A 10,670-nucleotide genomic window follows, 5' to 3' on the forward strand; every position below is an offset into this window, starting at 1 on the left:
GCCATGTACCTGGATTTTAGTCCACTAATGGTCTTGTGGTATTTGAATTAAGAACAGAAGTGAAATCAGAATGATTAAGGAAGAATTTTTCCTTGAAAGATGGACTGTCCCATGAGGGCATGATTTTTGTGTATCACAAGCCTTTCATTTCTGTCCTCCAAAGTGCTCCTCAGTGAGGTATTATCATCAGATGAAATAAACCAATCTCCACAGCTCCAATGGTGTCATCACCAATCTCCAGACTAGGTTTCATACTGCAGTATGAAGTCCATGACACCACTCCAGAACCCTCCAAACTATGTCTGTGCTGTACATTTCTCTGCCTTGTTTATATCTTGTAAGAACAAATTGCTCTATGGGTGTAACAGCTTCACATCATGATCACTTCGATTATTAGTCAAAGTTATAAGACAAACTTTTAATTTACTTTATCACAGTGAAGGTAACGTACTTGTGATATCTTTAAACAAGCCACACCAGATAAGATATCATGCACTGTACATCTGATACTTATGTTATATCTCTAGCACTGCCTCCAGATTCCTTCTTGCAAGATCTCTCCCATTTAGGAGAACCATTATTGACTTGCGGTCCTACAAATACGGTTCACCTTCTCCATTGTCCCTAATTAAACTCTTTTTGTTTGGTGTAAATGAAAGCATTGAAATCTGGGAACCAAATTTGTAGAAAATCCTCTTTACTCAATTAAAAAGAGCAGTGACACCTAATGATTTGATTTTCAGAAAAGCATCTCCCCTGAATATTCAGTACGTAAACATGCTAAGATTTTATCTACATGGCATTCCCAAACTGATCCATTGTTTATGACACTATGAAGTTCTTCAGTAGCTATATTATGATAGAGGCAAAAAGGTGCTCTAGAGCAGTAATTTTTTTCCCCCAGTATGCTGGTAGAAGACTTTTGCTAGGAAGATGTTTCCAATGACCCTACAAAAATCACATTCCCAGTCTTGCCCTACAAGGATTGCTCCCACATACAGCTGACCTTCACATTTTCTAATTCTAGTGTTTTCTTGTTGCCAGAGGAACACTTTTGGTTTGTTAGAAATTGACTAATGTTGCTTTTTCAGCTCTAAAAAGTTTCTATAGTAAATATTTGCAGAGGAAAGCCTGCCAGAAAAAATATTCAACATTTCAACATAGTCACTCACCACCTAAACATAATACAACTTGGACATACCCCATCTAGTTTTGAACAGAATCAATCATAACATATGATATCTGTTCTTTTTTGAAATAGACTATTTTATTCTTCTATCAGCAGAAATAGGACAGAATATTTTGCTACAGAGCTGGTGTTTCCACAGTAAAGAAAGCAAATGGTGGGTGCTCCCCTCCGCACCCCCCAAATGTGTGTATAATACTCACATTTTATATGTGGAAACTGACTTTTTACTGGAAAGCGCAATCACCGAGCATAATATTTTGGTTAAAAATTACTAAGAATTTCTTTCGGACATCTTGGTAGGCAAATGTCAAAATATAGCAGAAGTCCTCAAGCAGCGTAACTAGTACAGTAAAAAAAAAAAAGATCTGTTATAGTTAATTTTGAAATGGACAAATTGAGAAATAGTAAAAACCTGTTTATTTTTCATTTAACATTAGATAGTTTGTTACAAGACATGCTCCCATATATTTTCTAGTGCAGTTTTGAACATCTGATGCAATAAGCTTTACTTTGTGGTGAACATTTTGACAAAGAACAGGTGGTAATAAAGATGCATGTGTTCCAGATATTTCCGTTGTTCATATTTTCAGCAAAGTAAGCCTGCCCATTTTTTCTCACTCATAGTCAGTCTGTGTGAAACCTTTTAGAGATGAAGTATCCAAATATATGTGGTTGCCCACTACAATGACAGTAAAAGCCTGTGGGTATATTAAGACAATACTGCTGAGTATAGCTATTTATCAGAGGCATAAAATAATGCTTACTGAGTTCATCTACCAATGTTTCCTTAATGTGATTGCACCACAGCAGGGAAAAACTTTGTAACATGACATCTCTGCTGACTTCATGAAGTCAGGGGAAACTGGCTCAGTGTAGAAACCCATTGTTAAAAAACCTAAGAAAAGCAGGGTAAAGGCAGGAAGAAGTGTTTTGCAGCCAAAAGACCTGTCAGTGAGTCTGAAATTCCAGAGAAGGAAGTCGTAGATGTCATCACGAAATACTCAAGGACAGGTTGGGTAGGCATGATAGGAAGTCATACAGGTTGTAAGAGGCCAAGTGATTCAAGAGCTTTCATGTAACTTCTTAACATTTAAGAATTTGTGTGAAAAATAATTCTGCCACATATATCTACAGATGGAGAACTTTCCCTGATTAAAAATACTAGAATTTATAAACTCGAAGTCAGTGATAGAAAAGACAATGCAAAATATATTCCCCTACAAAATACAATAGGAAATAAATTGAAAGAGGAAACAAATGGCACTCTTGTGCAAAACAGAAGTACTCTTGGTGTCACTATTACTTTGTTGATCTGGAAAATAGCACAATGACCCTACTTAGCTTCACTTCAGGAAACGGCGGAAACACAATACAGCTGACTGCTATTCAGGCCTATAAACAAAGAAAGCTAATTTTTATGATCTCATTTATATACCACATTCAGATATGTATTTGTCCATGTCCATATTAAACATAGACACCCCATTGTGAGTTTTGAATATGACAATATATTGCAACCCTATAAAGTAATACAAAAAGTGTACATAAATTTTCAAAATAATAAAATTAAAATATAAACAGTCTCTTTAGCTCAATATGTAAATAACTTTGATTACTGCAGCCTCCAGCATTATTTTGCTATTATATAAATTTTATCAGAAAGCACTACACTAAACTTTGATAGATAAACAACTAGAAGAAATATGTAAGAGTTTCATTTCTGGATCTTTGTCTGGTTCTGCTCCAGTAGCACAAAATGTTATGCTTGGTTTCAACACTATACAAATATGCTGAATTGTTAAAAATCAAAATAATTAAATAAAATATAATATTTCAAAGTTAATTTATAAAAACAACTTGTGTTAACAACCTAGTGCCTACAGCTTGTCGAACTATTAAGATCTTCCCATTTATATCCCCAGGCAAATAATGAACAAAGATGACAATTTAAATATGTTAAAATTATTCCAATATTTCTCCCATGAAACAAAACTTTTGAAATAATTAATTTTCTGAAAGAAAACAATTTCATATCAAAATGTGTTTTGGATCTATCACCTGTATTTTTTATTTTTTATTTTATTTTATTTTTTTGCTAGGTGATAGATTTTAGTCTTTTCTTAATAAACTTAAAAGGACTTTAAGAAGTGTCATTGGGATTTCCTTCACAAATTAAAACAAGCAGATAAACTTCCCAGATTCTTCCAAGCAGAACAATGTATGAGGCAAATATTCCAGTCATTTTTCTTGTTTTATCACACTTTGCTTCTTTCTACTGTCTTTTTCAGATAAAACTAGGAAAAGGAGAGATATTAGAAAAAAGAAATAAAGTCTTATACAACATAAAAACATCTTTTTAGGCAATATTTTTTTGCAAAAGAGAAGATCCTTTCTTGCACGAAAAATATCATTGGTCAAAATCTCAATTTATGAGAATATTTTGAAAGAAATTTTGAAAACATCAGCCACTCTTAATAACATGCCCTTACAGACGTCTTCTTTTCTTATTTGGAAAAAAAAAAAAAAAAAAAAAAGGTGTACATCATTTTGCACCACTATTTTATTTTGCTGGTGTCTTCTTTTTAAGTCTGGTGAACAAAGAGTTAACCAAGTTTTGGAAGGTATGGCCATAGGCTGTGCTGGAGGGCACTGACCTGCTCAGAAACACTCCAAGCAGCTGCTGCTCCATGGAGTTCCAAGGAATTGCAAACACTTATGCCGGATCTAAATATATCTGCATCTGAAGAGTACTAACTAGAATAATCAGGCTTCAGACAAAGGTACAAGTTGGCTATGATATCTGTATCTGGGCAACTCAATTACAGCACTCCTTTGAGCTTTCTTTGAAAAAAATTAGTTTTTGCTCCAACCTGTAGCAGAAAATATTTAGTTTTCAATTTCCTGATGAAGTACAGTCAAAGAAAATGGACCCTTTCCAGTAAAATTTGTCATCAAAAGAAAGCAGTGAAAGGTTGTAAAGTGTTGAAATGATATATTTCTATTGAAAACTCCTTCAGCAAGTTTTGTGTTAAGAAAGCTATGTATCTATAGAAGTAAACATGAACATTTAGTGAATACAGCACATCCTGCAAACTAGCAAGTAATCACTTAGGTTATCTAGACTACTTCTACTACTTCTAGACTGATCAGTGGGTACAGTATGGATGGGCTACAGGTCCTTTGCCTTTTTCTACTTCTGTCCACCTTCATGTAGGCTGCAAAGGAAAAAAAAAAAAGGCAAGGAAAAAACAAACAAAAAAACCCCACAAGCTTCCAGGAGTTTGCCTTTTGGTAAAATCCAGTTATGGAAAATTCTTGATAATGCCTCACGTATGTTAATTGTCAACCCAAACAGATATGTAAATAGCCATATGATATTATCATATTCTTTTGGGATGTCTCTATAAAAAATCTGAAGTTGGGAAAGACTTTAGGAAAGGATAGTAACAGTTGTTCTTGACATGCTCGCTGGGATAGTGGGTTTATCTAAGGGCAGAACACAGCTGTACCAGGGCTGTTCTGCACAGGATTTTACTGCAAATTTAGTAAGACAGGAACGTTTAAGTATCCTGGAGTTTGTTATCATTCTGCATGGCAGTTCATCCCTGCCTGTCCCTGCTTCTGAAGGTACCAAGGTATCTGAATAAGATTCTTTTAAAAATTAACAAAAATAAAACCAAATGGGATCACATTAAAGATCCTTCTGCTTTGGAATCCATTTTTAGCAATGGCCAGCAATGGATAGTTAGGTGAAGACCATAAGAAATAGAAGACAGAGTAATATCCCCATGGTAAGTACATGTCCTGTTTCTGAAATTCAACAGTACTGGGATTTCCTGAGAAGGCTGCATCTGGGCCATCTTGTTTAGCAGCATTTAATAGGTCTATCCAACATGAATTTGCCTTATCCCTTTTTGAACTTGTTTGTAGTTTTGTCCTCCTTGACATCCTCTGGAAATGAGTTTCACAATTTAAATATGCCTCATGTGAAAAAGTACTTCCCTTTTTGTTTAACTCTGCTGTGTGACATTTTCATTTTGTGTTCCCTAATTCCTGTGTTATGAAAAATGGTGAATTACCATACCTTACGAAACTTATAGATCTCTGCTGTTTCCTTCTCTTTCTCTCTTATCACTCTTTTCCTCCTGTTGCTTTTTCCAAACTGGAATACAAATCCGTTTACACAGGTCAACAAACCCCACTGCATTGAAATATGGTTAAAATGACAGACTGGCTGCCTGACCTTGTCACGGCAATAAATAATGTGGCCAAAGTGCATATATTATTTAACACGTTTTTCTATGAGATACTAGAATGCTAATGTCCATCACCACTTCTCTCTACAAAAGAGGGTTCATACAGAAGGGATTTACCTTTTCAATGCTGGAGTGCAGTCTGGTTCTTAGATACTACTTCACCTTTATTTTTAACTGAGAGTTTAGGGAAGGGGAAATCAAGAATTACATTTCCCTCTCTTTCTTTAGTATATTACCAAAATCTAATATAAAGGGGGACAACCTCTGAAGCCTAATTCCATGGAATAGTACTTTAATAATATCTTTCAGTGTCCACAAAGCAACAAACTCCTAGTCTGTTCCTTATTTGGTGTCTGGGGGAAGGGGAGTCTCTTGCCTTTTAATCAGGAGAAAGAAGTCTTCCTGGTATGACACTGCTTTAGCTTTGACTGTTAGGAATTACCATAGCAGTTCATTCATACAGCCTTGAAATAATTTTCTGTAAGCAATATTTGCCTCTGGATTTACATGACTTTCCTGGCATCAGCTATACAAGTGTACCATAAAAATCATTTATTTAGAGAACTTTTGCCCCCATGTCAACACACTCCTGCAACAGCATGGAAGGCAGACAAATATGGCCTATTTGTGAGTCTCTTGAGAGAAGTGCATTAATCACTAAGCCCAATATGAAAAGGTACAACCAACTGCTTAAGTATGTTCTCTGCTACAATCCATGCTTCATTTATATTACTGACGTCTCTGAAACACATGGTCTCAAGAAAGAGGGTGAAATTGTCAACAAGTACAAATCTTGAAACCATTTCTTTCTGGTTGCACAAAAACTCGCCTGAGTAATTATGAACTGTCTTTGTCATCAACTTCAAAGAAAGTAACACTAAAGTACATGGATGTGGAAACTAAATGTTTTCCTGGATCTAATCCTAGCACTACTAAGGCTTGCCATAAACCAAGCTTTAGGAACTTTCTGCTGTGATACTAGATATGGAGAAACCTGGAAGAGCAACAGATGGTGAAGAAAAGCCCCACCTGTTGCTTCAAACACACAACATTATTTTATTACAGTGCAAAATACATGGACAATGACATCTCACTGATGCAGAATGCAGAATTCAGAACGCAGAAAAAGATGAGAAAGAAGAAAATACTGAGGATACCAATCTAACGGAAAAGAAACAGTGTAGTAGCAAAAACATGTGCTGACTATAACAAAGCAGATAAGGTTGGTATTTGACACAGAAAATGGGAAAACGGAATGTTGGCAAATTTGAGGCTGCTGCAGAGTCATCATAAATTCTAAATGAATTCTAAATGAAATGAAGTAAAAGGAAAGCTAGTTCTTAGAAGCAAATTGGAACTAAGAGAAGAGGAACTCCCTGCATTTCTCAGAAAATCTGGCTGGCAATCACTTGTAGCCACTGGAAACTAGAAGATGATGAAGAGGAGAGACACAAGAAGCATAAAGCAATCTGAAGTGTAGTCATACAGATACTGCCCCGTAAAGCAACAGTATAAGGACGATCAAAAGGGAAAAGAAACTTTGCAAAGGAAATTTAAAAAGTGGTGGTGATTAAACGTGCAATTACCATTAAACATACTCTTAAAAACATACCCAGAATTTGTGTTTAATTCCTATGTTGCTAAGTACTGAAACCAAAGTACCTCAAAATTATTTAGTAAAACATCATTTTTCTTTTAAGGTTCATTATTTTTGTTTGTTTGTTTGTTCGTTCGTTTTGACTTTCTCTTTCATTGTTTGTCACCACAGGAATTTAGTTTTAGAAATCTGTCCATTAGTTATATAACATTTTATACAATTAATATATTTTAATTAATTATTCAATTTATTTGTGTGATGAAATTTATCATTTCAGGTCCAGAAATTTAATTTAAATATATCTGAAGATGTAGCATACCCATAGCTGAACCTCAATTTCACTTTTAAACTTCATGGTGCATTTCCCTAAATTAAATGGATGTGAATGTTCCTGCTACATGGAATGAATTGTTTGTCCCTGCTGACCAAAAAAAAACCACCCCAAAACAAGTTCCTGCTTAATTAATCAGAGGTGCCTCAGACATCCAAAGAAAATCCCCATATTTAAACCAGAAAGAAAAGAACTCTTTACTGTAAATTAGAGTTGTTTCATGTTCAAATTCTGTAGAGAGAGGATGTCATAAGTTTAGATTAAAGGAGACCAGAATTAAGACCTAGAAAATTCATCCTGGTACTTTAAAGTTACTTCAACTCCAAAGAAAATTTATGGCAAAGCAAATGGACCAAATAATACAAATGGTTTATAGACTCCAAGAAAACTTTCTCTGTTTAAGTGTGAACATAGAAAGTTAGGTAAATTAACAGGCTGCCACCTAAATCTGTTATCTTGTTTCCTTCCTTTTTTCAAGGAAATAATTTTCAAGGTTTGTAGTCTAGTTAAAATCCACTGGCCAATAATCATAGACCCCATACGATGTGACCATTTGTGCTTGGCTAATTTTAAATTTTGCTCCTTATGAAAAAATGCATACAGTTACATGCTTTATACTGCTAGCTGTTTTGTAATTTTTAACTCTTTCTTCTTAATGCAGTCCTATTGAAGTTCTTATTCTGTGATGATTTTCCTTCTTATCAAACAAGAACTAAATGAACCTCAGTATTTTGTTTTTAATGTATAATTTAACACATAGAAAGCAACATTTCTAGATGTGCCAAACAGATAATTAGTTGTATAAAATAAATTTAAAATAAGATAAATTCATAGCTCTATATATTTCTGATAAAAATTAGTTTTCTATCAGAAAAAAAAAAAAGACTCCTGAAATCTATGAATTTAATTTCCTTCAGAACTCTACATCTGGAGCAGCCTTAGTGATAAATGTTTGTCTCATTGTATACTGAATTGCAGGATAGTTGTGTCATTTCATATAAGGTTTTCTGACTTGGAGCCTCTTTACAAGCTAAACAGAAGCAGGTCTCAAACAACATCAGTATTCTGAACAGAATTTAAAAGTATAAGACAGAATCCTAAATCAAAATTAGAATAGATTGGGATGCCAGGGCAGAGCACACATCAGCCACAATTTCTTCTGCCATAGTCAGTGCTGGGGTAATTCATAACCCTTAACGCTACTTCAGCTATTTAAATTGGCCTGAGTGTAGCCTTGGGGTAACAAAATATAAGTTGTAGTAATCAGAACAACGCATCAACAGAGGAAGTGATAAATATATAGTCCTTCATGGATGGCAAAAGATTACTTTCAACCCATATCAGTAAGTATCAATAAAACTCAATATCCCGCATTTGTGAACAACAACTGAATGCATTGCCTGAGTCAGAAAACATTAGCTTCACCCTATGAGGTGAATCTTTGCTCCATATGCTGCACCACCATCACTTCAGTCTCACTCAGCTGTACTTCACTCAACTAGTTTTCTTGAGGACTTTAAGTACTAGGCTAGACATTCAAGATATGAATTGGATAAGAAGACTACATAGAAATATAAAGCTGAATATCACTCACACTTCACACTTTAGATCACCTTCTCAAAAAGCCCCCTTAATGACCCCAGTATATGCTGAACAGAAAGGATGACAAGATGAACATTGAATAATTTTACATTATAATACCCCTCACAAATTCCCATATAAATCAAAAAGTATTTTGTCTAGAAGAAACAATCTTCTCTAATTTAGAAACTGATCAGTATCAAAGACATTTAGACATCTGAACAGTTTAGGAAACACTCATCATATTTTTTAGGAAAAGATCATTTGTTAATGCAATCAGTGTCTTTTCAGTTCCAAATGTGAGTGCAAAACCTATGTATGATGCAAGACGTCAATATTTCAGCCACCAATTCACTTGTTTTGTGAAATCCTTGCTGCCTCATTCAATCACAATGAACAAATGGGTTCTTCAAGACCTTAATGCCAAGGTATTTTCCACCACATGTTATTTCAGTCTTAATGTAAGCAAAGATTAGTCTATATTATATTTCTTTCTAATTTGAAGTGACTGAGTGGCATGTAGGACATGATTTCATTTTAATTATAGCCTGATTGGTTTCCTGAAACAGAGCATTAGGATCTCAGTAGCTAAATAGAGAAAAGAGGGGTAAATAAATAAATAAATAAATGATTGATTGTTTGTGAGGAAAGAATTGTATTTCTGACATGATATTGTGAAGACCTCCAAACATTTAGACAAAAAATGCTGAGTACTTACTAATAGCACAAAAAACCGAGGTCACTAAGAGAAGTGTAGATGCCCTGATTTTGTGTAGACACACTCCTGCATGGTTAATGACAATCAACTTTTTACCATGGCTAAGGCTAAGTTGAGAGAACAGAATCAACTTCAGGTGTAGTAAGTGTTACAGTATAAGATAATAAGAAACAATTTTTTTCCTGCACCTCTTCCAATTAAGTTTGCCTTCCAATGAAGAATATGGTGATACGTAATGCAGATCCTTTGCAGAGGAATTTGTTTCCAATTCTCTGGTTGATTTCCAAAGGAAAAGATGTCTTTGTCCCCAGTAGAACAATGAATAATGCATGTGTTCCCAGGTTTTGCCACCTCATTTTGTGTTATTTCTTTCCCCTAAAAGAGCAGGAACTGTTCTTGTTTCTACAGAGCTAAGTGCATCTCATTACTAAGTTTCTTTCTGTCACCTAGAGATGTGTTTAAACTGCAGTACCTGACTTTCCATTCCTGTGTCGAAGTACTGTCTCTTCAGTCTGTCACATACAATGAAGGTGACATTTCCTTCAACAGACAAGAGTAAAGTACCTCTAATGTATATTTAAGGTTTCCAGTCACATTGATTGACACAGTGGGCTCCCAGAAACATTAATTTATATCTTTAAAAAAAGTGTACATTTAATTCTGTTTGTTCAACCTACAGTGGGACAGGTATCGCTGAACATGAATCATTTATGCTTGCCAGGATCTTGCAAATCAATAGCAACCTTCTCTGATCTGCTGCTTTGAACTGGGCAAGTTCATAACACCATACTCAGTCTAAATCCACAATGGACATTGTTTAGATGCTACTTAAAACAGACATACAGCATTAATAAAATCAAGAAGGGAATGTTTTCCTTGCCATCTGAAGAAGCATTGCCTACTGCTCATTCTAAAGGGTTACTTTATTTCTTCAGAAATTTCATACTGGAAGATCTTTAGGGAACATCCTACTAGCACTGAAACTGTTTTCATAAAAT

At 34.9% G+C, this 10,670-nt stretch overlaps 2 protein-coding genes across 5 annotated transcripts in view; one reads left to right on the plus strand and one right to left on the minus strand.

Annotated features, from left to right (window-relative positions):
- Positions 1-10,670, minus strand: part of PDE7B (phosphodiesterase 7B) — a 179,502-nt gene that overhangs the window by 143,437 nt on the left and 25,395 nt on the right. The gene's annotated exons all lie outside the window — the stretch shown is intronic.
- Positions 1-10,670, plus strand: part of LOC308192145 (uncharacterized protein) — a gene marked incomplete at its 5' end in the record, with an annotated part of 94,789 nt that overhangs the window by 58,719 nt on the left and 25,400 nt on the right. For 2 of the 4 annotated variants that reach the window (XM_080585404.1, XM_080585402.1), the window contains one exon: positions 1-10,243. This exon is cut by the window's left edge. The exons of 1 other annotated variant lie outside the window; for it this stretch is intronic. The remainder of the gene's footprint in view (positions 10,244-10,670) is intronic. One more of the 4 variants, XM_080585401.1, reaches the window with a different exon arrangement.

This window comes from Anser brachyrhynchus, assembly GCF_964034855.1.
Source record: "Anser brachyrhynchus genome assembly, chromosome: 3".
NCBI lineage: Eukaryota > Metazoa > Chordata > Aves > Anseriformes > Anatidae > Anser > Anser brachyrhynchus.